General features: G+C 45.9%; 1 protein-coding gene across 2 annotated transcripts in view; it reads left to right on the top strand.

The window, feature by feature from the left end:
* Positions 1 to 25,681, top strand: part of PDE4A (phosphodiesterase 4A) — a 397,337-nt gene that overhangs the window by 228,041 nt on the left and 143,615 nt on the right. The gene's annotated exons all lie outside the window — the stretch shown is intronic.

Below are 25,681 nucleotides of genomic sequence, written 5' to 3'. Positions count from 1 at the left end.
CGGGACAAGCAGAACTGCACACGACAGAGCTTTCTTCACTCCTCTTTTTGAAGTTACAGATGGAGAGAGAGTTGCATAAAGTACTTTGGTGCCTGTTCTGTGTGACTTACCTGGAATGGGGTAGGGGGGAACCTAAAAAAAGTGATGGGAAGAGAATAAAGCTCATTGTTCTGCTGCTGTGTCAGGATGCTGTCAGCAGCTCCCGGCTGGTTTGCCCAGGAAAGTATAAAGACAAGGGAAGGTTTCTTACCATACTTTTTTATTTTGTATTTACAGAGAGAGGCTATGGAACCCAGCCTTGCAGTAGGCAGGGGAGACAGAGAGAAGGAAAAACCAGGGAGGGGAAGGTTGATGGGATGTTTGATTGGTAAATTAAAAAGACAGCTGGTTAGCCTACATAGGAGAAGAAGCTGGGTGTTGGTAGAAAGGCATGCCTGGTAGATTAGTATGAAGAGTTGTGCAAATGTGACATCAGCAGTTACCCTTGCTTATGTATTTGGGATTTCAGTGTGCATGTGTGAGTGCTTCCACTGGCACAGCTATTGGTGCTCATGGATCTGCTGCATGCATTTTAAAATGTGCTTCCAAGATGAACAGCTCTGCAGATGACCAGCCTGCTGAATCAGCATGCCAAACAAAGAGAATCAACATCAGGACTGTGCAGATTTCCATGCTGGTTGCTGTTCAACCTGATGATGTGCTAGGACAGGTGGGAAAGTAGCTGTCACACCAAACAGTGACGGTAGCTTCAGACTCCCAAGCTAGTGCCAGGTCCTTGTTGGTACTCTCAGCAGGTAATTCCTAGCTGATTGCTCCTGCTGCTCCCATTCAACTAGTGCTGGGCAGCAATACTGAGGTTCTCATACAGTGGTACCTTGGGTTACATACGCTTCAGGTTACATACGCTTCAGGTTACAGACTCCACTAACCCATAAATAGTGCTTCAGGTTAAGAACTTTGCTTCAGGATGAGAACAGAAATCCTGCAGTGGTGGCAGCAGGAGGCCCCATTAGCTAAAGTGGTGCTTCGGGTTAAGAACAGGTTCAGGTTAAGAACGGACCTTCGGAACGAATTAAGTACATAACCCGAGGTACCACTGAATAGTGTTTTCATCTAGCTGTACCCTGAAAACAAGTGCCCTTTCTTGGTGTGGTCTGCCTTGTGCATACGTGTCACTCAGTAATAATCCTCAACTAGAATCCTCAGCTGTGCACCAGAAAATGTTGCATTATGGGTGGTGTGTCAGGGTACCAAGTGTGCAGCTAGAAAGGAAGCGCATACTGCCTCTGCTGCCGCTTTATGCTTGGCAGCTCTTCAGAGCAGATGGTTGGAAGGAGTTTGGAAGGAGCGATTACCAGGCAATTTTGAAATCGGTGACAGAGCTGGCACGGAATCATTAATGAGTGTGCCCAGTGTGCATGCGTGTGCGTGTGAGAGAGAAAGAGCGCACACTGTTGTTATAAGCTTCATCATTTTTGTTCTTTTCAATCTGTTTCTTTTTGAGGATGCAGGATAAATAGATGCAGAAGTAAACAAACAAAAGACCCAGCCTGCTGCACCAACCTGTTTTTCTGGGAACGTGTTAGATTCCTCCTGCGTGGCTTCTGATGTGAAATGATTGGAAGGGGGTTGTGGGGATGCGTTGTTGTTTTTTAAGTATAAAACAGCCCTAAATGGAGCTAAGATCAGAGTAAGTACAGAATCTGTTCTACACACATAGGGGAAGAAGATGAATCTTGAGGTGCCTCTACATCAAGAATTTAAACAGGGAAGCCTAGAAATTGTAGTGCTGTAAGGGTGTCTACTGATTCTACTAGAGCCTCAACAAACTACAGTTTCCTGTGTTTATTGTTTTGTTTTATGGGGATGCCATGATAGTTGCATTGGTAGTAATATACAGTTATGGGTCAAATTAAAACCCAGAATACCTGGCAAATTTAAATCTAAGAACACTAATCATAGGAATTCTGGTTCTTGGTTCTGATCTGCTCATCTCCTCTCAGTGTGGTATCTACCGTGGCTTACTGATGGGCCAGCTCAATCTATGTTGCTGCTGGAGCAACACAATCCCAACTTAACTGTTAGTCAAGCTTGACCACAGCCAGATTATTGTTACAGGCCATCCCAGTCCCTGCTGAGCCGTGCACAGGATTCCAGGGGTCTTGGCCCTCAACCAGGGTCTGTGCTCCTTTGGAGAATTGAAGACACTGCAGAGATTGTTGTAGCTCTAAGAAATATTATTAATTCACATATTTGCACTTGAATTTAGATGGAGTCCAGATCTTACATCTCGAGAAGGGCTTGTTCCCCATGGTAGTGTAGCACTGGAGTCTGAAACATCTCTCCCTGACTGCCTTCAGCCAGCCAATATCTTTTTGCCCTTTTCTTAGCTGTTCCAAGCCGCCTGCCAAAGGCCTCAAGCTCTTCCTGTGTGGCAACTTTCCAAATCCCCTGTCTCTCTTCACACTTCAGGGCAACGGGGAGAACAATTCTCTTCCTTTTGCCATTGGCTCTCAGTGGCCCAGTATTGTTTCTTAATGGCCCTAGCTTGGCCAGGTTGCTTTGCATAGGCTAACCCAGGAATTCCTCTGCAGCTTGTATTTTCCCTTCATATTCAATGCAATCAAAACCCTACCATTTATTAATTTATGGGGTGTTTTTTTTGGGGGGGGGGACGGGTCTTCCCACAAACCTATAACATTATTTTGGCACTGGAAGCAGAAAGTCCCACAGTCACCTCTCTGCCTCCTCAAAATACTACAAAAACAATGAGCTGAGTAACAATTTACTGCCCTTTGGGGAATCTTGCACCTCTCACAGATCCTAACACAACAAGATTAAAAACCTTTGACACTCTCCAGGAAGAATTAGACCTTGCAGCAACTTGGCAATTCCTACAGCTGAAATGCATCTTAGTGGAAAAATTAAGACCAGATGTGCTAAGTGCTGCAGCAGACACCACAGATCTGATGGAAACTGAATGCTCTGTAGTGTTGTTCTCCAGAAACCTTAACTGAGCGCCTATATTTTTCAGTATTCAACACAAAAAGCCCTGCTGTAGACCCTATCAGCAACAAATAGGGTAACAAACTTAAAACCAAACGAACACCTGCACGGTGGCAAATGGTGCTAATGCAACATTAAGCCAGCCTGTAAACCTGTAATGTTAGGCTAAGGTTCATCTAACAGAAAGTATTGCACTGAGCCTATTGGACACCAGCATGCATTAAGCGGGTGGGCATTGTGCCCACAGATGAGCACTGGCAATGTGAGCAGCCACAGGCAGACCTGATACACTTCCTGTGGAAATGCCCAGTTGTATAGAGTTGTTTTGGAAAGCAGTACATACCAGAATCAGATTGGTCTGGGACAGCGACTCCTTGGAAGATGGGAAGCATCAGTCCTATAACCAGTGGCATACCTGTCAAATGGGAGTTGTCAGGATAGGGGGGGAAATCAGTTCATCAGGTAACGTTAGCAGCAAGATGAATAACCATCCCAACTCTGGAAATCCTAAATTATGCTGGGCACAGTTATGCAAGATCTTCTGCAGCTGGCAACCCATGATAAAATCCTGTTTAATAACAACATAAGCTTCCAGGAGATTTGGAGAGAATTCCTGGAGCTGCTAGAATTATAGAACTGTAGAGTTAGAAGGGATCCCAAGGGCCATCCAGTCCAGCCCCCTGCAATGTGATTCCTGCAACCCAGAGAATTGGGGGACAGAATGCAGAAATTGGACCCTTTCCAACTTAACCTCTCTGACTCATTTGTATACTTCCTTCCTCACTTGGCTAACTACCTCAGTGCTATTTAGTCACTTCAGTCCCCACCTGATTAACTACCCATCATGTGTCCATTAATAAATCTAGTTGAGATTCCTGACTCTCTCCTGGCTCTCCCCAGAGCCTCTTTAACTGCTACAGCCTGTATGGTCCTCTCCAATCTTTGGTCAACCAAGTGGGGGCAAGAACATCCTTCTCTGGATTACATAAATGTGAAGGAAAGGTGTGGTGAAAGGCAGGTAGGGTATTCCGATACAATATCTCTTTATTGTCATTGTCCCATGCAGGACAATGAAATTGAAAATTCCCTGGATCGAGTCTCACAGATTCAGTGAGTACACCTCCATTGACATTCTGTGGTGGAGTCTCCCTAACCAGAATCTCAAACCTGCTTCCAGATTTCCTCAGAATTTGGCAGCGACCCTTCGTTGCTTCAATAATGGTCCTGCAAAAAAAACCCACAGAGTCTTGAGTGGCTAAGTTCCAGTTTCTGGAGAAAGGGCCTGTGGAATCCAGGGCAGTTGCTAGATGTTTCTCCACAATGAGTGTGATATAATTGGTTATGTGAAGGAAGGTCAGAAAATTAGAAGTCCCAGTTCCTGATCTTCCTGTGTCTGGAAGTCAAATAGGATCATAGTGAATTAAAGTGGCAAGAATGAGAATTAAGTTGCTTTGCCCTTTGCCTCTGGCAGCAAAATGTCTTGGGCTGGCCCTAAATGTAGCATCATCACTCCCTGTGGGCGTGGGCAATGCCCACTTAGTTTGAGGTTAAAACATTCTGTAAATTTGTGTCCAAGTTGTAGTTCATGAAAGGTCGCCACAACTATTAAACTGTGGCTCCCCACAGTGCTTACTACATCCTCCCTCTTCACTGAAGTATTAAAGCCATCCGTCAGGAGCTGCCAGACGGCGCCATTAATAATGGATTGGCAGCACAAATTGTTTGTCTGGAACGGATACTCTGGAATGACGGAGGCAAAAAGCCTGGCCAGGGCAACTGTGCAGAGAGAAATATCCAGGGTTGGTCGGTTGTTTGAAAACATGCCAAACTAGATGTGCCAAATCTGCCCATGTTGGTTTGTTCATCAGCCTGCCCTTGTCATGTGTAAAGCAGTGGGTGGTGTGGTGAATCTGACTGCCCAAGGACCATGAGAACTGAAGCCTTCAACAGTTCAGTGCTCCAGCAATTCAGGCTTTTTTCCCATTTAAAAATAATTTATTTGCCACAGCATATATTTCAAACATTCTCATAATCTTAAAATCTATAAAACAATACATGATGTGTGTTCAATAAAATCACCCCAGACTGCGCAGAAATTATTGTTTTTCTTCTGGCCTCTTGCTACCCACAGTTTCTATGTTAGCTTTTCCAACAAAGCTGTCTGCCAGACCACTTCATACCATTTATCCATGGTCAACAGCTGCAGCGTTTTCAATGTTCTGGCTATGGTCGTTCTTGCTGTGGTCAATAAATGGGTTGTAAGATCTTTATTTCTAATTCTTGGTGAGTCCTGACTGTACAAATTAAGCAATGCCAGTCCTGGGGGCATAGGTACTGTCTGCCTTGTAATCAAAGATATATCTGCAAAGACATTTTCCCAGATTTTTTCTATTTTTGAACACTCCCACCACATATGTCTGTATGTCCCAATAATGGGACACTCTCTCCAACACATAGGAGAGCTGTTGGGTTTTGTATAAGCTAGATACCTAGGTGTTAAATACCAGCCATGTGCAATTTTGAGGGCTCTTTCTCTTGTCATATCTGAAATACATTTATAATGGGCTTTGATCCACAGTCCATTCCATGCCTCATTTTTTCTCCTTAGCTCAGCTCACTCCCAGCATTGTATCCAGTTTGGGAGAGAAGTGCCTATGGCCATGAGCTGTTTGTCGCGGAACAGGTGGCTAAGGCAAGAGAAGAGGAGGTTCAGTTCCGTTGACCTATGGGCACTCTTTGTTGTAAAACTTAGAACATGCCCACCCCACACTTTCCATGTGAGTGGATCAGACAAGTGAACAGGGCTGCCACATCACATCTAGGTTGGCCACAAGGCAGACAGAACAGATATGAAAACATATGCTACCTTCCTTCTGTTCTGTCTGCTTTGTGGCCAACCAAGATGTGATGGGGCAGCCCTGTTCACTTGTCTGATCCACTCACATGGAAGGTGTGGGGTGGGCAGGTTCTCCCCCAACCTGGATACAGTCCTGGGAGGGAAGATGGAACAAGCTTGTTTTCTCTTGCTCTGGAGGGTCGGACCTGAACCTGTAGATTCAAGTTACAAGAAAGGAGGTTCTGACTCAACATCAGGAATAACTTTCTGACATTAAGAGTTGTTTGACAGTGGAATGGATTCTCTCAGAAAATGGTAGTCTCTCCTTCATTGGAGGTTTCATTGGGGCCTTTCCAACTCTATGATTCTGTGAAAATGTGGTTAACCCAGTCTTGCTGTGGTTAATTCTGCTGAATGGGGCCTTGGACTTCTGCCCAAAGTCATGCCCTGATGGCACCATTGTTTCTGAAATCCTTGGAAAAGGCTTTACTGCTGCCACTGCATTTATATCCCACCTTTCTGCCGGGGAGCTCAAGGTAGCACACATGGTTTTTCCCCTGCTCACAACAACCCTGTGTGGTAGGCTAGGCTGAAAAATAAGGACTTGTCCAAGGTCACCTGCAAAGCAAAGTCAAAGCAGGGAAGGGGTGTGTATCTCCTCATTCCCAAATCAACCTCTAACCACTATACCACGCTGGCATTGCTAGCTGAGAACTCCAGAAAAGCATTGTCGGGATGGAGGTTGTGACCATATTGGTCAGCAAGAGCCTGCAAGGTGACCCATTGTTTCAAATATTTGGTTTAGGTGAACCACACGTGTTATTTGAAGAGGCCTTGGGAGCAAGTTCGAAAAGTGAACTCAAATTTTATTAATAGTAGTTAAATTTGCTGCTGTGTTCATGACATGCAGCTGCGCATGCAGCATCCTACTACAGGCGCCCTCCCTCCCTCCCTCCCTCCCTCCCATCTCCTCTCCTCTCCTCTCCTGATGGTCTCACTCTCCTAGGTAGGAGCCATTTCCCATATATCCTGTTCTGCTGCTGTTTGCAAAACTCAGTGCTGCTCAAGCAGCAGAATTAAAAATGTATGTGGACATGCTCTGATGTCTCACAGCATGCCCCCCCCCCATACAAACAAGCAGAGACAGGCACTCCACAGTGCCTAGGAGGGAGGGCAGAAATTCCCTCATCCCGTCCTAGTGAGGAGAAACAGACTCTGATATACTGGTGACACTGGCAATACCTGCCAGGGTGCCACGAAGGAGAGTGCCCCTACCCTAAGGCTGTGTAAACATAAGCAAGCGGGTTGCAAGCTTCCACAGCACTGAAATCCAAATGGAAAAATCAAAGGAAGCACTAACAAACTTCATAAGGGCACTTGGCCAGTGTGGTGTAGTGGTTAAGAGCGGTAGTCTCGTAATCCTGGGTAACCGGGTTCGTGTCTCCGCTCCTCCACATGCAGCTGCTGGGTGACCTTGGGCCAGTCACACTTCCTTGAAGTCTCTCAGCCCCACTCACCTCACAGAGTGTTTGTTGTGGGGGAGGAAGGGAAAGGAGAATGTTAGCCGCTTTGAGACTTCTTAAAGGGAGTGAAAGGCGGGATATCAAATCCAAACTCTTCTTCTTCTTCTTGGCCTGCTGGTGTAGGACACAAGTTTGATAAATACATAAAATACATTTTTTGTGCCAGCCATCTGGGTGTGCACTTTTGTTTCAGTTGTCCCACTTGCTTCTGGGGACATGAAACTCACTGGGTGGCCTTAGGCCAGTCACAGCCACTCAGCCTAACCTCCCTCACAGGGTTGGTTGTGAGGATTAAAATGGAGAGAGGGGGAGCTGTGTTTCCACATCTTAAGCGCCTTGGAGGAAAGGTGGGATATGAATAAATAAAGGCGTGTGCATGACCAGCCCTTCAGGGAGTGGGAGGAAGAACCTGCGGAAGAATGAGCTGAAGACGCTGCTTCTATGTGCTGCTCTGGCTGCCTTATGTCCCCAAAGATACATGGAGTCTGCAGGGACCTCATCTGTTCTCTAAGAATTCTCAAAGATCATAGGCAAAGGTTCTGCATCCAAAATGGCCAAATGGCACCCCTGCTCAGAAATTTCCCAAATCCAGCTCTCCCTCCAAGCCTACCTCACCTGGATGCCCTCCTCTTGGTGACATTTCTCTCTCTCTCTCTCTCTCTCTCTCTCTCACACACACACACACACACACACACCTTCTCCTCTACTCACCAAGCACTCTCCCTTGTCTTGGAGTCCTGTTCCGGAAACAGCTGAGGGAAGGTTATGGTGGTTGAGAATGAATAGGGTATCCTCTGCCTGAATGTTGCATCTTCTCAGCCCTTCTGGGGACTTCTCATGCATCTTAGCTACCAGCTCAGCCTCCTGCTAAAACTCTCTTTTCACCTTCTGAAGGGTGTCGTTTGTAGTAGAACACTGTTTAACTATTAACAGTAAGTGTCTTGATAAAGCAGTCAACATTGCTGTTGCCCCTGCAAATGTGGCAGATTAAATATATCCCACTATGAGCTCCCCACAAACCAGGGAGATGTGTAAAGTGATGAAGAGTGCTTGTAAGTAATTCAATTGAAAGATGTTTAAGGAGCTGCTCTTAGCACTTCTCAGGTCTGTCTGCAAGAGCGAGGAGCCTCAGACTGCTCCTTCTGGGACTTAAGATTTGATCCTGCACAGACAGGCACAAATGCAAGCTTAAATCTCTTGTCTGCCATATTCCTCCAAGGAGATCACAGGAATTAGAAATAAAACCATCCACAAAATATCTCTGCACTGGTCACCTGCCTAATATTTAATTAAACCAAGGTGCTATGGAGCTATGATGATTAATTCATGGGGAAGGAGAGGGGAAACTCAGAAGTTGCAGGATACTCTTCACGTTCACAGAAGCAGTTTCTGTTCACGCTTAGCACTCCATTTTTCTTGTCCCTGGAGTTTGCATCTGCTTCGCAGCACAGAAGGCTGGGAATGGTTCTCGCAATGGTGGGTAAATGTGTGTTTGAGCTGTGCCACTTCAGACTGCAGATGAAGGCTTAGTTGATTTAATGCTCCTTCATAGAGTCAAAGCTTCCTTCCACATAGAAAACTAGCATGTCAAGGAGAAAGGTTATAGCATAGCCTTTTCCTTGGCATGCGGGGCACAGGTGTGGGTGGCGCTATGGTTTAAACCACAGAGCCTAGGACTTGCCGATCAGAAGGTCTGCGGTTCGAATCCCCATGACGGGGTGAGCGCCCGTTGCTTTGTCCCAGCTCCTGCCAACCCAGCAGTTCGAAAGCATGCCAGTGCAAGTAGATAAATAGGTACCGCTGTGGCGGGAAGGTAAGCAGCAGTTTTTTTACCTATTTTCTATGGGCAGGTAATGCTTTTGTATGGAAGAGCATTCCATTAAATGAACTTTCACCTGCAGGCTTAAGTGGTACAGCCTTCAAGTAGATTTATCACCTTGGAGGGGGGGGAATTAGGCTTTAGTGTCTGGAATTAAATGCACATTCCACCTGCACATATTATTGCATTCAATAAGATGTTAGCAGCACTCCCTCATTCATTTTGCTGCATGCAGGGTTCTTTTTGCAGGAACCGTGGTACTTGGTTGCATAAAACAAGACTCTAGCCCTCATGGTGGAGCAAGAAGCAATGTCCGGAAAGTAGACTTCAGTTGACATTTCCCACCTATAACACAAAGGGCCATAACACTTTCAAGGAACAGAAGAGGGTCAAATTCAAACAATTGGCCCTAGCACAGCCCTGCCATGGAGCTGGGTGAAGCAAGCTGGATTCAGGCTGCGCCATGGAGCAGGATAGAGGAGGGGTCTGAATGATGCGGAAGGACTTGTGCTGGTCTTTGCATGTGGATGGGAGGCACTTTGTGGGCTGGGCTCAGCCGAGTTGTCCATGTATCAGCCTTGGGGCCATCCACCCTAAAGGCATTTTGCTGCCCTGAGCAGCTGTACCACATGCCATGGAAGTTGGCGCCTCGGTACCCCTCCCCCCTCCTTGTGATGGAGGGTAAAGGTAAAGGTAAAGGTACCCCTGCCCGTACGGGCCAGTCTTGCCAGATTCTGGGGTTGTGCGCCCATCTCACTCAAGAGGCCAGGGGCCAGCGCTGTCCGAAGACACTTCCAGGTCACGTGGCCAGCGTGACATCGCTGCTCTGGCGAGCCAGAGCCGCACACGGAAACGCCGTTTACCTTCCCGCTAGAAAGCGGTCCCTATTTATCTACTTGCACCCGAGGGTGCTTTCGAACTGCTAGGTTAGCAGGCGCTGGGACTGAGCAACGGGAGCGCACCCCGCTGCGGGGATGGAGGGTGCTGGGGTACAACTCTCTGCTCTCCTATGGCAGTGTATGTTTTGAGAGTGGTGCCCCACCACTGTTGGTAAAAGAATTCAAGGCATCTTGAGGGGCAAACCACTCAGATCCTGTCCTGCTTCATTTGTGCTTTTTACCAACTTCAAAAGGTGGCTTGCGCAGGTGGGCTGGCCCTGATTGATGAAGCCAGATCACAGCCTGTGCCATAAATGGAGGGAGCACTTTCCTTCCAGGCAGAAGGTCTTGGGTTCCATTTCCAGCGTGTCCCCTGTCTGAAACCCTAGAGAGCCACCGCCTCTCAGTGCAGACAATACTGAGCTTTGTGGACCAGTGGTCTGGCTTTATATGAGGCAGCTTCCTATGTTCCGATGCCATGTCAGAGTGCTTTGTTACAGAATCAAGGCAGCAGCACCATTCATAATAGTGGGTAAAAGTGCAAGGGCAGCATAGAGGCCCAGAGTAAAAAGCAGCCGGATTTTGAACTCCTCACCGGTCTTAAGCAAGCCATTGTCCATCTCAGCCTTAACACAGACATACTCAGTTTGTAACACTATTGCTCTGCCTCATGGAACTCTTCTATGGCTATGAAAGGAATATCTCAGCTAGCTCCACCAAGAGAAATGTTGTCCATTTTGATTGGCAGCTGCTCTCCAGTGTCTCAAGCAGATGCGTCTTTCCAGCCTGTGCTATGACATTCCCCTTTAGCTGGAGAATTGGAGTGGATAAATAGCAAGCATGTCTACTGTGCCTACAGTCGTTCAGAGGGCTTTATATGTGTTATGGGAAGGAGCCATGGCTCAGTGGAAGAGCATGTTTTTCACACACACAAGGCCACATGGTGAAATCCTGGTATTTTCTGCCACGATGGGGACATTGAGCAATCTTTTCATTTGGCTTGTGTGACTTTCCTGACAGACTGATAACAGCACCAGTGATTAATGTGGTTTATAATCCTTTCTCTAGCTATTCATGCATAAGTCTTCCTGAAGTCAGTGGGACCTACCCACAGGTACCAAAAACACGGTTGCGCCCATAATAATCTGTAGTATCATATGTACAGTTAAAACCTTGACGCATATATATTGCACTTTTTGTGGTACCCAAAGCCCTGACAAGTGGGCATGCGGCGTTCTTAAGCATTTTTTAAGGCATGGCCACTAACCTTACTCCCTGCTCCTCAAATAAGGACTTTGCAAAACTGCGAAGCGTTGATCTCCCTGACTTGGTTCATTTGGAGCAAAGAGAAAGAGTTCAAAGCCAGGATTTTATCCTCATTTGAATGCGCTGCAGTGGTGAGCAACCCGAGCAATTTGTGCGCTTCATTTCTGTAATAATCCATTGTGCACCATTCGCTTTGGATAAGTCCCAGGCCAATGTTAGAGCCACTCTGGCCGATGGATTAAATCAAGCCAGGCCTCCAATTCATCTTTCCACTTCCTCTGCTTGATGCTTTGTTGTTTTCATTTGGGCAGATGGCTGCATTTAAAGCTTAGCGTCCCGCTTCCTGTGCCACACACATTCTCCCCAGCCCGCACACACCCCAGGGCTCTTAATGCAATAGTGTGATGCCTAAGCCAACTTGAATGTCTCAGTGCTGTGCTGAAGAATTTAGAAACCAGATGGCATGGATCAAGCCTCCACGTTTTTGTGACTGTGGTAGATGCACCACCTGACCAAACACTGTCCCTCTAGGAGCCTGTTTTAAGAGCAGGGGTGAAGCTGAAGCAGGAGAGATGCAGACAACTACGTTTGCACACTGAAAAGAATTACCAAGACCTCAGCATCCTCTGTAGCAGGAGTGAAAAACCTGTGCTCCTCCTGCTGTTGTTGGGCTACGACTCTCATCCACCCCTGACTGTTTTCCTTGCTGATGGGTTGATGTCCATTAACACCCCAGTGGGCCACAGGTTCTCTATAGATAAACTGGCAGCTCTGTGCAATGCGCTACGAAGACTCTGGAAAATGTGATGTACTCCTTTGTCCCCTGCCACCCTCAAGGAGCAAACTGCCCTGATGTGGAGGGGAGAAACCATTCCTTCCCCTCAGCACATTCAGAGAGGCTTCCTTCATGTCTGGAGTTCAGCCTACACTCAAGTAGGACCCTGGCAGAGAAACATTGCCGACTGGCATGTTCCCTCCCTCCTGCTGGATCGTTCGGGAGCTTCATAAGCTTTCTTCAGCCCGAACATCACAGTGACCGATGCCTACAAACACCGGCACATTTAAGGATCTGCAAAGTTTGTGCATCATGCGCGTGACAGACCTCAGCAACTCAGCATTTTAGCTAATCTACTTTATTTACATATAAACACACACAGAGCACTGCAACATGGCTCCCTCCCTCTCTCTCTCTCTCTCTCTCTCTCTCTCTCTCTCTCTTTCTCTCTAGCATCAGACAGCAAAGAGAGAGAAAAGAACAAAGGACAATAGTCCCACTTCATGGAACACAGTAACACAAACATCCTGTCTCCGTCACTTCCCACTCTGTGAAGTCAAAACATATACCATCATGTGATAGACAAAAATCCCATGACTGCAATCATAGATCAGGAATTCTAACACTTCAGACTGTTGGGACTAGGAGGCCTCATTTTATTTATTTATTTATTATGTTCACATCCTGCCACTTTCTCCGAGGAGCTCAAAGTGGCTCTCCATGGTTTTCCTCTTCTTCCTCATTTCATCCCCATGACAACCCTGTGAAGTAGGCTAGGCCTGAGAGGCAGGGGCTGTCCCAAGGTGAGGGCAAGGGACTATTATTTCATCCTCTTACAGGCTCACAATTGTGGCTTAGCAGACAAAAGGATCAGCTTACTGCTTGTGTTTAAAAGCACAGGGCTGAGCAGAGTTTTAATCCCATTTTACACTGTTTAACTGAAGGCATAGAAATTAGCTGTTAGGCTGATCTTCCCCTTTGTCACTCCATTTTTCAAGGAAGCAGGCTACAGACTGAAAAGTAAGTTTAAAACTTATAGTTTACTTACAGTCAAGCCTTTGTCCTTAGCAGCAACAGCCGTAAAAAACAAATGCAAGTAAAATATTTTTATTTACAGCAAAAACAGCTTCAGGTATATGCCCAATGCTGGAGCAAGCGGACATACATCTATTTCCATGGTTGGTTCCACACAGCAACACGGACCATTACAAAAATGCTTTTCTTCAGCAACTGCACTTTCCCCCCATGTATTCATAGCTTCGTGACAAGCCAAGAAGCTAGGTATCCCCTTTGTGATAGAGGACTGCCTATGGACTATCCCTCACTCATTGAAATCCATAGCATTTCTACTCCCCAGTGTAAGAACAAAATGATGGAGGCTGGTCGGGGGGCGAACATATAATGTTTGGATATGATACTTGAATTTTCTTTTGAGATAATGTAAATATATATGGAACACAGAAAGTTGTGGGGAAGGATTTACCGAATTCATTTGGCTAGTTTGGAGCTCTTGCTGACTGAACTTCTGATAAATAGTTTGATACCTATCAAAACAGGTAGGCCTATGTGTGCTATTTTTATTCTCTTCTCATGCCTAGAACAGTATCTTATTGGCTCTATTGACATTTCTTTCAAGAGGACCGATGGAGCATGAAGAGATGCTCTTGTCTAAAGAGCATGTTACATTCAGCTGTAACAGAAAAGGAAAACAAAGTGATTCCTCACGGACAGAGTTTCAAAGGCCTCTTGGGAGATTCTGGATGCTGCCTCAAGCTCTAGCCCTTAAACTTTAGTGCAGGGCAGAATATTGTCCTGGTTCACATTGTTGGCCAGGAGCAGCCCATGTGGTATCCTCCAGATGTTGTTTGACTTCAACTTCTCTCAGCCCCAGCCAGCCTATCCAGCGGAGAGGGATGCTAACAACATCTGGAGGGCACCAAGTTGGCTACCCTTGCATGTAACATGAAGCCACAAACCATAGTTTAGTAGATTCGCTTGTACAGAAAGTGCAAGCACTCCCTGTTTACCTGTCCATGGGAAAACAAACCACGGGGCACATGACTTAGTGATGTATCCCAACTGGTAGTTGTGGTTCATGCTCCCTGGTGTATTCGGAGGTAGGTGGATGTGATGATTCAGCCCAAGGTGGCTCCTGTTTAGCAGGCATTTGGGCTCTGCTGCTAAAGTGCTGTTGAGACCTGGAAACAGCTGTCCTGATTTCTTAGGTCTGTTTCACACCATTTCCTTTATGCGTGAGAAGAGCCAAGCTGCATGCCTGTGGTTGTGTTGAGAAATGTTAGTATGATCAGGGGAGTCACTGTAGCCATATCCATGTGCTGGCTGCCTGCTTCACACATGTTTCTCCATGTAAGATGCATTCTGAATATGTATGCTTATATTTATGGAGGTGGGGAAGTAACTTGGGAACATTTTCTGCCACTTGCTGACCTAACCCTGAACAACAACATACAAAAAAAAAAAATGATTTGGGGGGCTCAAATGTGAAAAGGCAGAAGGGACCCTTGTGCTGTTATTCTGCAAAGCACATTAATTGTTGATGGTGCAAGATAAATAATAAAGCGTGCGGTCCCTTGTAATCCACCAAAGTAATCCACCAAGGTCCCTTGTAATCCACCAAGGTAAATGCAGCCCACCAGCTACATTTGCGACTCACCAGGAACATGATAAATCTGTTTTTGCTGCCTGTCTGGGACTGCCAAAACAGGCAGGGTGTGTGTGCTGTCATGTACTTTACAGGCTACAGTTCACAAGAGAAGTACTGTACCTCATCTCTTACTTTATGTAGATAGCATTTCAGAAATGCCAGCTACAAACAGAGGGATGATTCTGCTCTCAACAGCCTTTAACCCCATTACACCAGAATGCCTGTGATGCTCAGAGCAGTACTGGTTGCAAGTCGCTTCAGGTGGCCTTGAGCAAGATAAAGCAACTAATAAATTTTAACAACAACAAGAAGAAGAAGAACTGACACCTGTTGGCATTGAGAAGAAGGCTCTGGAGAATGTATTCCCCTGCCCCACAAACCAGCAAGAGGGCTGGGGTCAAAGGAAGTACTGGTGAATGGGTGGAAGAACTGGAAAATTGTAAAATGGAGTTGCATTCATGAGGGTCGGCTCTTTCCTCTTTTTCCTTTCCTACCTCATGTACTTGCAAAGACAAATCTTTCTTTTTTTAAAAATTAATAACTTTTTTTTTAAATCCCATGATGGGCAAAGGGAAGGATACACCCCTGCTTTGGTCAATGGAAGCAAAATGGAAGTGGGGCCCTAGGCAGCACTCAGCAAAACACCGCCATGCATGTCAACACACCTGCCCACACAATGCACATGAGGCTGCCATATCCAACATGTGACCTTTTTATTGGATTGTCTTCTCTTATTAGATTAGGATAATCTGAACTTAATTTGGGGGGCAGGGGGAGTGAGGATCGCCACTTGCCTAAGTAGGACATCATGTGGACTCCAGGATAGATAGATAGATAGATAGATAGATAGATAGATAGATAGATAGATAGATAGTTTCAAAGCCCCAGCACTTATGGGTTCCCTGGGATCCCCTTTTAAGAAAAGATCTGGCCCAGCACTCTGTGCTATGCTGCACGACTGTGTCTGTGTGCTGTTTTAATTTCCTCCAGTGCCTCAGAGCGTCACTAGGTCTTGTTCTTCCGGATAGATTATTGTACTCAACTCTGGCTAAGATTAAACTGTGAGTGAACCTCCTTGGTGCCCATTCTCTGCCCCTCTCCTGCATAATACCACATTGTTAGGAGAGAGACTGCAGGCAATGGTCTTACGGGGCCAATTCAGGCTTGGTGTATTAATAATTTACTTCAAAGACTCCCCAGCATCATTCTTTCTATTTTAATAGCATCCTCTTGGATGCTGTTTGTAGCTCTGTAATGGGCTGAAGGGATCCATTGCACCAGCAAATAGGGCACTTGGCGCTGGGATGGGCAACCTCTTGTAGGTTTCATGCTGTTTAATAGCTCATTAGTTCTGCAAGGTAGCAATTTTCTCCTTCTTTTTTAATGCATGGGAGATGTAGAAACGAGTCAGGAAGCAGCTGATGGAAAACAGCCTTGCCTCCATCCACCTTTTTCTATTTACCTAGTTCCTTCATAATCACTCTACTTCTGCTTACAAGTGAGGAGTCTGACAAAGATCTGTGAGAGTGAATTGTTGCCTCCAATAAGCTTTTAAAAAAAAGATTTTTTAAAGATTTTGGAGTGTCCTTTGTTTAAAAAAAAATAGTACCTCCCAAATGCCTCAAGGAGGTGTTTTTCTTTTTTTGTCCAAGAAGGTCCTTATTAACTCATCCCAGCCTTGTTTTTAAGTGAGCTTTCCAGTTTGACAGCTGTCATTCTGCACATTGGAAAATATCTACCACATGTGGCTCAAGAAGATTCTGAGGATACATTTTGATGAGTTCTTCGAGTTCTATTTTCTTTTAGATTGCAATGAGCAAATAATAGGTCATTTTTGATGACCCGCAGGAGATACACATAGTGCTTAAATCTGGCTAGGAGCTAAAAAAAATGCTGAGATCTGAACCTCGTTTCCAGTGCCAACCCTTATCATGGGATGGATAAGGAAAGTGCACCTGAGCATGCACACTCTCCCCCACCCCCAAACAGTTTTGTGTCAGGGCTTCCAGGTCAGTGCATCAGAACTGGAACGCAATCTAGTTTCTAGTTTTGGAAGCACATTTCTTCTCTCAATAACAAGCATTTTATGGCACGTAATGATATGCCTGGTTTTTCTTGTGTGCACATTTAATAGCTTCGGTACATGTTGTTGTTGTTGTTTAGTCGTTTAATCGTGTCCGCCTCTTCGTGACCCCCTGGACCAGAGCATGCCAGGCACTCCTGTCTTCCACTGCCTCCCGCAGTTTGGTCAAACTCATGCTGGTAGCTTCCAGAACACTGTCCCACCATCTTGTCCTCTGTCGTCCCCTTCTCCTTGTGCCCTCCATCTTTCCCAACATCAGGGTCTTTTCCAGGGAGTCTTCTCTTCTCATGAGGTGGCCAAAGTATTGGAGCCTCAGCTTCACGTTCTGTCCTTCCAGTGAGCACTCAGGGCTGATTTCCTTAAGAATGGAGAGGTTTGATCTTCTTGCAATCCATGGGACATAGAAGGCTTCAGTACATAGAAGGTTTCTACTCTGGGTGGCAAATTTCAAAGATTCAATACATCAGTAGTGAGCAACTCTTGGGGCTTATCCACACCAACCTTTTGCCTCACTCTTTCCAGGCAGTGGTCTATGCTTTAATGTTCCATGTCCAAGCAGGGAGGTGTTTTGGGGTGTGTGTGTGTGATTCCCCCCCCCCTGTGAAAACCCACTTTTTAAAGCTGAATCGGAGCTGCTGTCGTAAAACCGTGTAAGCTTTCAGATTACAAAGAGCCCTTCTGCTTGATGCTTTTGTTTGTCTCTTAAACATGCACCCTTTTACACATACAGTGGTACCTTGGTTCTCAAACTTAATCTGTTTCAGAAGTCTGTTCCAAAACCAAGGCATGCTTTCCCATGGAAAGTAATGCAAAATGGATTAAACTGTTCCAGACTTTTAAAAACAACCCCTAAAACAGCAATTTAACATGAATTTTACTATCTTACGAGACCATTGATCCATAAAATGAAAGCAATAAACAATATACTGACTATAAATAGAAGAGTATTGTAGATTATAAAAATTTAAATTTAAAAAATTTCTTACTTGTACTGATGAGTTATTGTTTGGATGGGGGGGCTTTTATCCATTTTCAGTCACACAATCAATCAATCAATCAGTCAATCAATCAGTAGCTGAACTGGGATCCACGCAGTCACAAAAGGAAATTAACTGAAAAAGCCTCAAAACAAAAAACGCAAAATAAATAGCAAAAACAAAAGCACCAGATATAAGCTCCAAATATCACCTCATAACACTGCAATCGGAAACGGAAGGCTTGAATTACAATGGGGGTGAGGGGCGCAAATTAGCAGCGCAACAGGAAACACAGGGGGACTCAAAACGGTGCATGTTTGCCCAAATGTCCTGGTTAACACATCACCAATTACATGCCCTCTTAAACAATCCAGTAGTAAAATCAGCAGCAACTAGGCCCCTGACAACCTTTGAAAACCTCCTCCTAACAACAAAGGGACACGATAAAGGGATGGTATCCACAATATACAAAATACTACTCCAAAATCCCACAAACTTCCTAGATACAATCAAAAAACAATGGGAGGAAGACATAGGCTATGAGATGAACCCCACTCAGTGGACCAGAATGTGGTCTAAACCCCCATTTAAATCCATATCAACAAAAAGAAAAGAACTCACTCTGAAAATCACCTACAGGTGGTACCCAACACCAAGAAAACTATCGCTAATATGCCCAGGAACCTCACCAAAATGTTGGAGAGGGTGCACCTCCACAGGCACCTACCTCCACATGTGGTGGGAGTGTCCCAAAATCCAACTATTCTGGACAACAGCCAAATGAGAAATATGTAAAATAACTATGCAAGTATTAGAAATCACCCCAGAATTGGCTCTACTAAACATCTTCCAAGACAACAATGCCCACTTATACCACAAAGAACTCATAACCCACCTACTCTCAGCAACTAGAAACACCATAACCAGACACTGGAGAGACCTGTCAGGAGTAAGCATGGACCAATGGTACCAAATAGTATGGGAAACAGCCTTACTAGAAAAAATAACCAATAAACTGAAACTGACACGGGGACAAATAGAAAAAGACGCCTTCACCCCAGTGTGGCTCCCCTTTATCACATACACAGCCCAACAAGACAATGACAAAAATCCACCACCATACAAATAAGTATGGCTAACCTGATCCAAAACACCCACCCACCCCACTCACACATGAAAACAAAGACCACCACAGCCAACCACAAATGAACAGCCATACCCTAGGCCAACCCCAACCTCTCTCACCACCGAAGGAACACAAGTGAACATCAGAGAAGCTGCACAAGCAACACTGACACAAAACCCCACATATGTTAAGTAAAATAGAAACATTGCCACCCGACCCCACCCCCACTCATCTTTTCCCCCTCCACCTCTTTCCCCCTTTTCTTCCTAATGTCTCAACAAATGAAATTTGTAAAAAAAAATAAAAGTCACATGGGGGAAAAATATGAGGGAGACGTAAATCAAGAAACTCTTTAATAAAAATATATTTTAAAAAAACAAATGGAGCATGTTTGGCTTCTGAAAAAAAGTTCGAAAACCGGAACATCTATTTCCAATTTTGCAGCGTTCGGGTTCCAAGTTATTTGTGAACTAAGCTGTTTGAAAACCGAGGTACCACTGTACTGTTTAAAAAGTGATCACCTTACAGCATACAAACTAAAGGAGCAATTCAATCAACTGTTCTCAAATGCTGCAAATTCACCTCTTCCCACGCAAAGCACACAAAAAAGTGAGACCTGAGAGCCGCTTCTCTGGACTCAGTACACCGACTCAAGTCCCTGCAGGCCCTGTGATCTATGGGCACAGCTCTGGTCTTGAGATCTTTCTCAGCAACTCAGGCATCAGTAAAGCATATTGATTGCCTGTTCTTATATACCAGCACAAAGCCACTTTTTCTGGTACAGATGGAGCCTTGGGGAGATGGCTGCTTTTAATCACTGTGCATGCCCAATCAGCCCACGCAGTCCCCCACCTTGCAGCCATATACTGTAATGAAATGTCTGCGATCCTGGCACCTCCATCACCTCCTGAGACCGAGGAGGAAGACAAGAAAGCGTTCAGGCTGCTGGAAAACTTCTGCTCCACAAACTTAGTGAGAAATTGCTAAATGGTTTGATTTGAAAGCATCCCAGGTTTCTAAAAACACAGGTGAGCGTCCTTGCAGAGGCTTGTAAGGTGTTCACTCGGGGATGTTCGTGCAAGTGCTTCGTAGACGCCCCTCACACATGCAACTGCCTGCCTTTACTGAACCACAAGAGTGCATCCCTCTGACCTGTTCCCTGTATGCCAGTTGGTTTAAGGAGCCATTTGCAGGCATGTAGAGAGCTGGTTTGTTGAAGTGCAAAGCACTGTGTGAGCACTCAGGTAAAAGCAGCAGCAGCAGTTCAGAATGGCAGCCCACAGCTTAAACAGGGGATGGGAGTTCAACTTAAAGCCAGCAGGAGAGGACCGCCCTGTATGATTGATCTCTCCCTCCCTCTCGCCCCCTTTTATCCAGCCCTTCCTTCCAGGGAATAGAAGACAGCATTGAGAGCAGGAGGCGCCCCGCTTTAATGTCACAACAACCTTGCAAGGGAGTTTGAGCTGAAAAAGAGAGAGAGAGGCAATCGGGGGAGAGAAAGCATCAGAACTAAGCAGGGGTTCACATCCAGAACTCCCCAGTCCAGCTCTTTACTCAGTTCTTTAGGGTTCTATTGGTGCACTTACGGCACCTGGAAACAATTTGAAGCTATAAAACTGAGCTATTGTCCCTGTCCTAAGCACTTTAACTGAAACCCATGGCTTTCTGTTGTGGTGGTTCATAGAATTGTAGAGTTGGAAGGGACCCCAAGGGTCATCTAGTCCAACCCTCTTCTTAAAGAAGCAGTGTTCTATTTAGGTAGAAAAGGAGCTGTACATTCTGCCACTCCTGAATTGGGAATTGATAAACGCAAGAAGGAAGCTGTCCTAGGACAGACAAGGAGAACCTTTACTACTACTACTATTAATTTGTGAATCTGCCTTCTCCTGCACATTTATCACTTATAATACAGTAGTTTACCTATTACTTCATATCGTAAAACAAAGAAACCCAGAGGAAGCCTCGTGAGAAGCAGAATTCGAAACATGAAATGTATTAATTCTTGCCTATGGCAGTCAGTATTAGTACCCTTTAAACCTATGCTGTGAGATAGTGCATTATCTTTGCACTGTTTGGCTGTTACTCCATTTCATCCTTTAAACTTCCTTATCCTGCTGTTCAGATTTGGCCTCTTTCAACCTCCATTCCTTACAATATAGCTAACCTCTCAAATGACTCCTGGTTTCCTCCCATCTGAAAGCTTGGTTTCAAGTTACAGGGAACCAGGCAGAGGGCCTTCTCGGTAGTGGCACCCGCCCTGTGGAACGCCCTCCCACCAGATGTCAAAGAGAAAAATAACTACCAAACTTTTAGAAGACATCTGAAGGCAGCCCTGTTTAGGGAAGATTTTAATGTTTAATAGGTTATTGTATTTTAGTGTTTTGTTGGAAGCCGCCCAGAGTGGCTGGGGAAACCCAGCCAGATGGGTGGGGTATAAATAAATTATTATTATTATTATTATTATTATTATTATTATTATTATTATTAATATTTCAGCAGCAATGCATCCTCTGACTCATTTTGTTTGCAGTGAGATTAGACAACGCTGGCTATTTAATGAGCTTCGTTAGATGACCTTGCATCACAGCAAGTTTTTTCCCATACCTTTCAGTGCCTTTCCCTGTCACTTTCCCGACTGCAAAAAGTCTGATCTTTTGGAGCAGCTGGTTTGTTGTCCAAGACCTCCCAATTTACCATAATTGCCCATTTGCTGGTGTGTGGTTTCATCTGTAAAGTGATCCTAGAGTTTTATGAAGCCTGGAAGGAGGCATCTGTTTGATGTTCTGGGTCTCCAATATTTCGGTGTTCCACTTTATATTTAGGGATGGTCACTAAATGAAATCAGGTGAGAATCACACAGATCAGTCATACGTTCCCCACTTCCCCTGAAAACTCGAAGGTTACAAAGTTACTTTAAAAGAATAAAATGACTCTATTTAAATAGCAAGCCTCATTATTTGAGGCAACCTTGTCATCATAATCATTTTTTGTTGTTGTTGAGGATGTAATGCTCTTACCACTTTCTGTTTACTGTTTTCTTGATTCAGAAAGAGACTATTTTTAGGGCATAACTTGGGTACATGCAAAAAATTGCCCTGTCCCCATACCCTGCATGAAATCAACACTGTTTTACTAATTTAGATACAGAGCCTTTTCTAACTCAGGGCGGATAATGTAAAATATTCTAACAGTTAAGACAGCACTCGCTATCTCCCAGTCAACACTGGGCTGCTAGGAATTACTGTCCAAAACATCTGGAATGCACCAGGAATGAGAAGTCTGAGCTAAGGAGTTTCTGTCCCTAGAGGTTCACAATGTAGCTTACTTTGGCTTTGGAAGATTACAAGAGGGTGGGAGGAAAGCTCTGAAGTGGGGAGCTTTACTGGCAAAGGGTAAGGTAAAGGTAAAGGTAAAGGTACCCCTGCCCATACGGGCCAGTCTTGACAGACTCTGGGGTTGTGCGCCCATCTCACTTAAGAGGCCAGGGGCCAGCGCTGTCCGGAGACACTTCCGGGTCACGTGGCCAGCGTGACATCGCTGCTCTGGCGAGCCAGAGCCGCACACGGAAACGCCGTTTACCTTCCCGCTGGTAAGCGGTCCCTATTTATCTACTTGCACCCGGGGGTGCTTTCGAACTGCTAGGTTGGCAGGCGCTGGGACCGAGCAGCGGGAGCGCACCCCACCGCAGGGATTCGAACCGCCGACCTTTCGATCGGCAAGTCCTAGGCGCTGAGGCTTTAGCCCACAGCGCCACCTGCGTCCCTACTGGCAAAGGGAGCTGCTGCTTTTTAAAAATTAGGACTGCAATCCTAGAATTGTAATCAGAAAGGACCCCAAGGGTCTTCTCGTCCAACCCCCTGCAATTCAGGAATCTCAGCTAAAACATCCATGGCAGATAGCCATCCACAGTTTCTTGAGATTTGAAGCAATTGGGTTGCATGTGTGTAATCTTACAGAGTATTGGAGGTTTTGGATGGAGCAACCTATGTTGAGCTTTCCAAGAACGAGCCTATCTTCCCCCTTAGCTTTCATGTTCCCCCTTCTTCCTCCAGCTTCACTGCAAAGAGATCAGAAGTCCCTGCTTCTATTTTATATCAACTGCAGTTTGCCACGAGCTGAACCAACTGAGGTTCATCTTAGCTATGATTCCTGGAAACAAGCCAGCTTGAAACTAAGGTTTACAAACTGTGCTTACGATTAACCACAGTTTAGGATTTGAATGTAACAGGCACGTCAAGGCACTTCAACAGGCATTAGGGTGGTGGTGGGGTCTTTGAACAGCTTGGAATCCAGGCACTTACAGTGTTTCCTGGTGTTTCCTGCTTGGCAGGGGGTTGGACTCGATGGCCCTTGTGGTCTCTTCCAACTCTATGATTCTATGATTCTATGGTTCTACAGGGTGCCTCTTCCAATACTGCCTGGCTTATGCCTCAGGAACTGCAGCGGGAGCCCACCTTGCAGCCTGTTATTGGTTATTATGGCTCATCTGGTGGTGTGGCAGGGCAGGGTTTTCACCTGTCACAGTGGCATTTGACCCCCCCCCCAATAGCTATCATTTCATCACCAGCTAAAAGCGTATCTGTTCATCCAGACCTTTGAGGAAGACTGATTGGCATTGGATTTCCACACTCTCTTTTTCTTCGGGTGTTAGTCAACTAAATTTTACACAGAGTAGACCTACTGAAATTAATGGCCCTAACTTAGTCACATTCAGTTCAGAGCAGACTAGGTCTATTCTGAATGGTAGAGGAGGAATTCAGTACAGGCATTTCTTACTCTGTTCTACAGGTTCTCCTGACCCCCCCCCCCAGGACAGGTTTTGGGGAGGGGGACACAGAGGGAGGAGGCAGGGAAGCCCCTTGCACTAGCTGGAGCCCTTCTGCTGGCTTCTGCTAGCACACTGGGTTTGTTGGATCCTGCCCTTTGTCTTCAAAAATGACAGCACTGAGAAATATAAGAGATTTCCCACAGGCAAGCACCCTAAGGAAGGGTATGGGGTGTTTTTTTTTGGGGGGGTCACTATTTGTTGTTACATTGGAACAACCTAATAAACAAAAAGTCAGACTGGTCAAAAACCAGCTAAGTGGTACGGTCATGGCGTGGCCTTCTGAGGATGCTTAACCTTGTACTTTTCACCCTTTTGATGAAGTCAGCAACTGCCCAATGGGACCAGAAAAAGGGCAATTCTATAAGTAGTTCCACAAATAAGCCATGGTGGTTGTTAGTACCTATTGTTGGTCCCTTCCTTTGATCAGCCTCCCTCATCCTGTCAGTGATTCATGATGGCAGATGAGCTGTATTAATAACCTGTCAGCCCACGCCTTTCCCTGCTCTGTCCTGTCACCTAGCTGCCAGCTACAGCTGCAGGTTGGCATTTGCATAATGCAAAGTAGTTTATTTGGACTGTCTCTCAAGCCTGTGGGTTTGTGTGAGTTGTGAGCCTGTGCCACAGCCAGGGAGCAGCTTAGCTGGAGGGAAGGAGATGGGCGACTTCCGGCCCATTCCTTCCCTTCCTCCTCATGATCACCAATTCTGCAACAACAAAAAATCCAGCATTAGCAATGCTCCAGACATTGGTGAGGTTCACTTTTCTCTGTGACAGTTGTTGCGTTAGGAAAATGCGAAAGCACTTGTCAGAATAGCAAGAGCCCCTCCTTCCCCCTTGCTCTCTTTTGTGCATTTTCCCATCCCAGATCAGAGCCGCTGTTTCCCTGGTCTGATACTGTCTGGGGGAGAGAGAGAGTTGAGAGAGGGACAGGGTACCTTCCCATCACCGAATCAAGGGGACCACATACCCTCTTGTACTGGGATTTACCTCCAAATGCACATCCCACTGAAAATGAGGCAGTACATCAACATGCAGATGTACTTCAGAGCATGACAGACTGTTGGATTGGTTGCCTTGGCAATGGAGATGTTTCTCCCCTTCCTGGCTGGTATCAGCCTCATGGCACAAAACATGCATCCTGGCCCTTGTGGCTGGGGGGGGGGGGACTGTGGCCCTCCAGGTGTTGTTGGAGTGGCTGGGGCTGATGGGAACTGGAGTCCCAAAACACTTGGTGAACCGGAGATCACCCATCACTGTGTTAGATCCGACTCCTGTGCAATACAGTGGTACCTCAGGTTTACAGACGCTTCAGGTTACAGACTCCGCTAACCCAGAAATAGTACCTCTTCAGGATGAGAACAGAAATCGCGCAGCAGCAGCACAGCGGCAGCAGGAGGCCCTATTATCTAACAGTTTCAGGTTAAGAACAGACCTCCGGAACGAATTACCATATTTTTCCCCCTATAGGACGCACTTTTCCCCCTCCAAAAATGAAGGGGAAATCTGTGTGCGTCCTATGGGGCGAATGCAGGCTTCCGCTGCGGCAGGGCTCCCTAGGCTGCGGCTAGCAGCCTGCTGCCCGGAGTGCGGGGCGCGCTGAAGCCGCAGCTGGGGGGGGGTAATTATTTTTCCTTTATTCCCCCCCCCAAAAAAAACACTAGGTGCGTCCTATGGGCCGGTGCGTCTTATAGGGCGAAAAATATGGTAAGTTCTTAACCCGAGGTACTACTGTACTGTATATTAGGAACTAGGATTTCTCAGTCTCTGCCTCAATTTCTGCCATATTCTCCAGCGCTGCACATACTATCAGGAGCGACCCATCCCATTGTGCCACCTCCTGCCCCTTCCTTCCTCCCTTCCACCCCACCTCTTGCTGAAACTTGGCGAGAGGGGGGCATT

The sequence above is a fragment of the Podarcis gaigeae genome (genome assembly GCF_964106915.1).
Source record: "Podarcis gaigeae genome assembly, chromosome: 17".
NCBI classification, from domain to species: Eukaryota; Metazoa; Chordata; class Lepidosauria; order Squamata; family Lacertidae; genus Podarcis; species Podarcis gaigeae.
The sequence above is the reverse complement of the archived record's forward strand: the minus strand, read 5'-3'. Positions and strand labels throughout refer to the sequence as shown.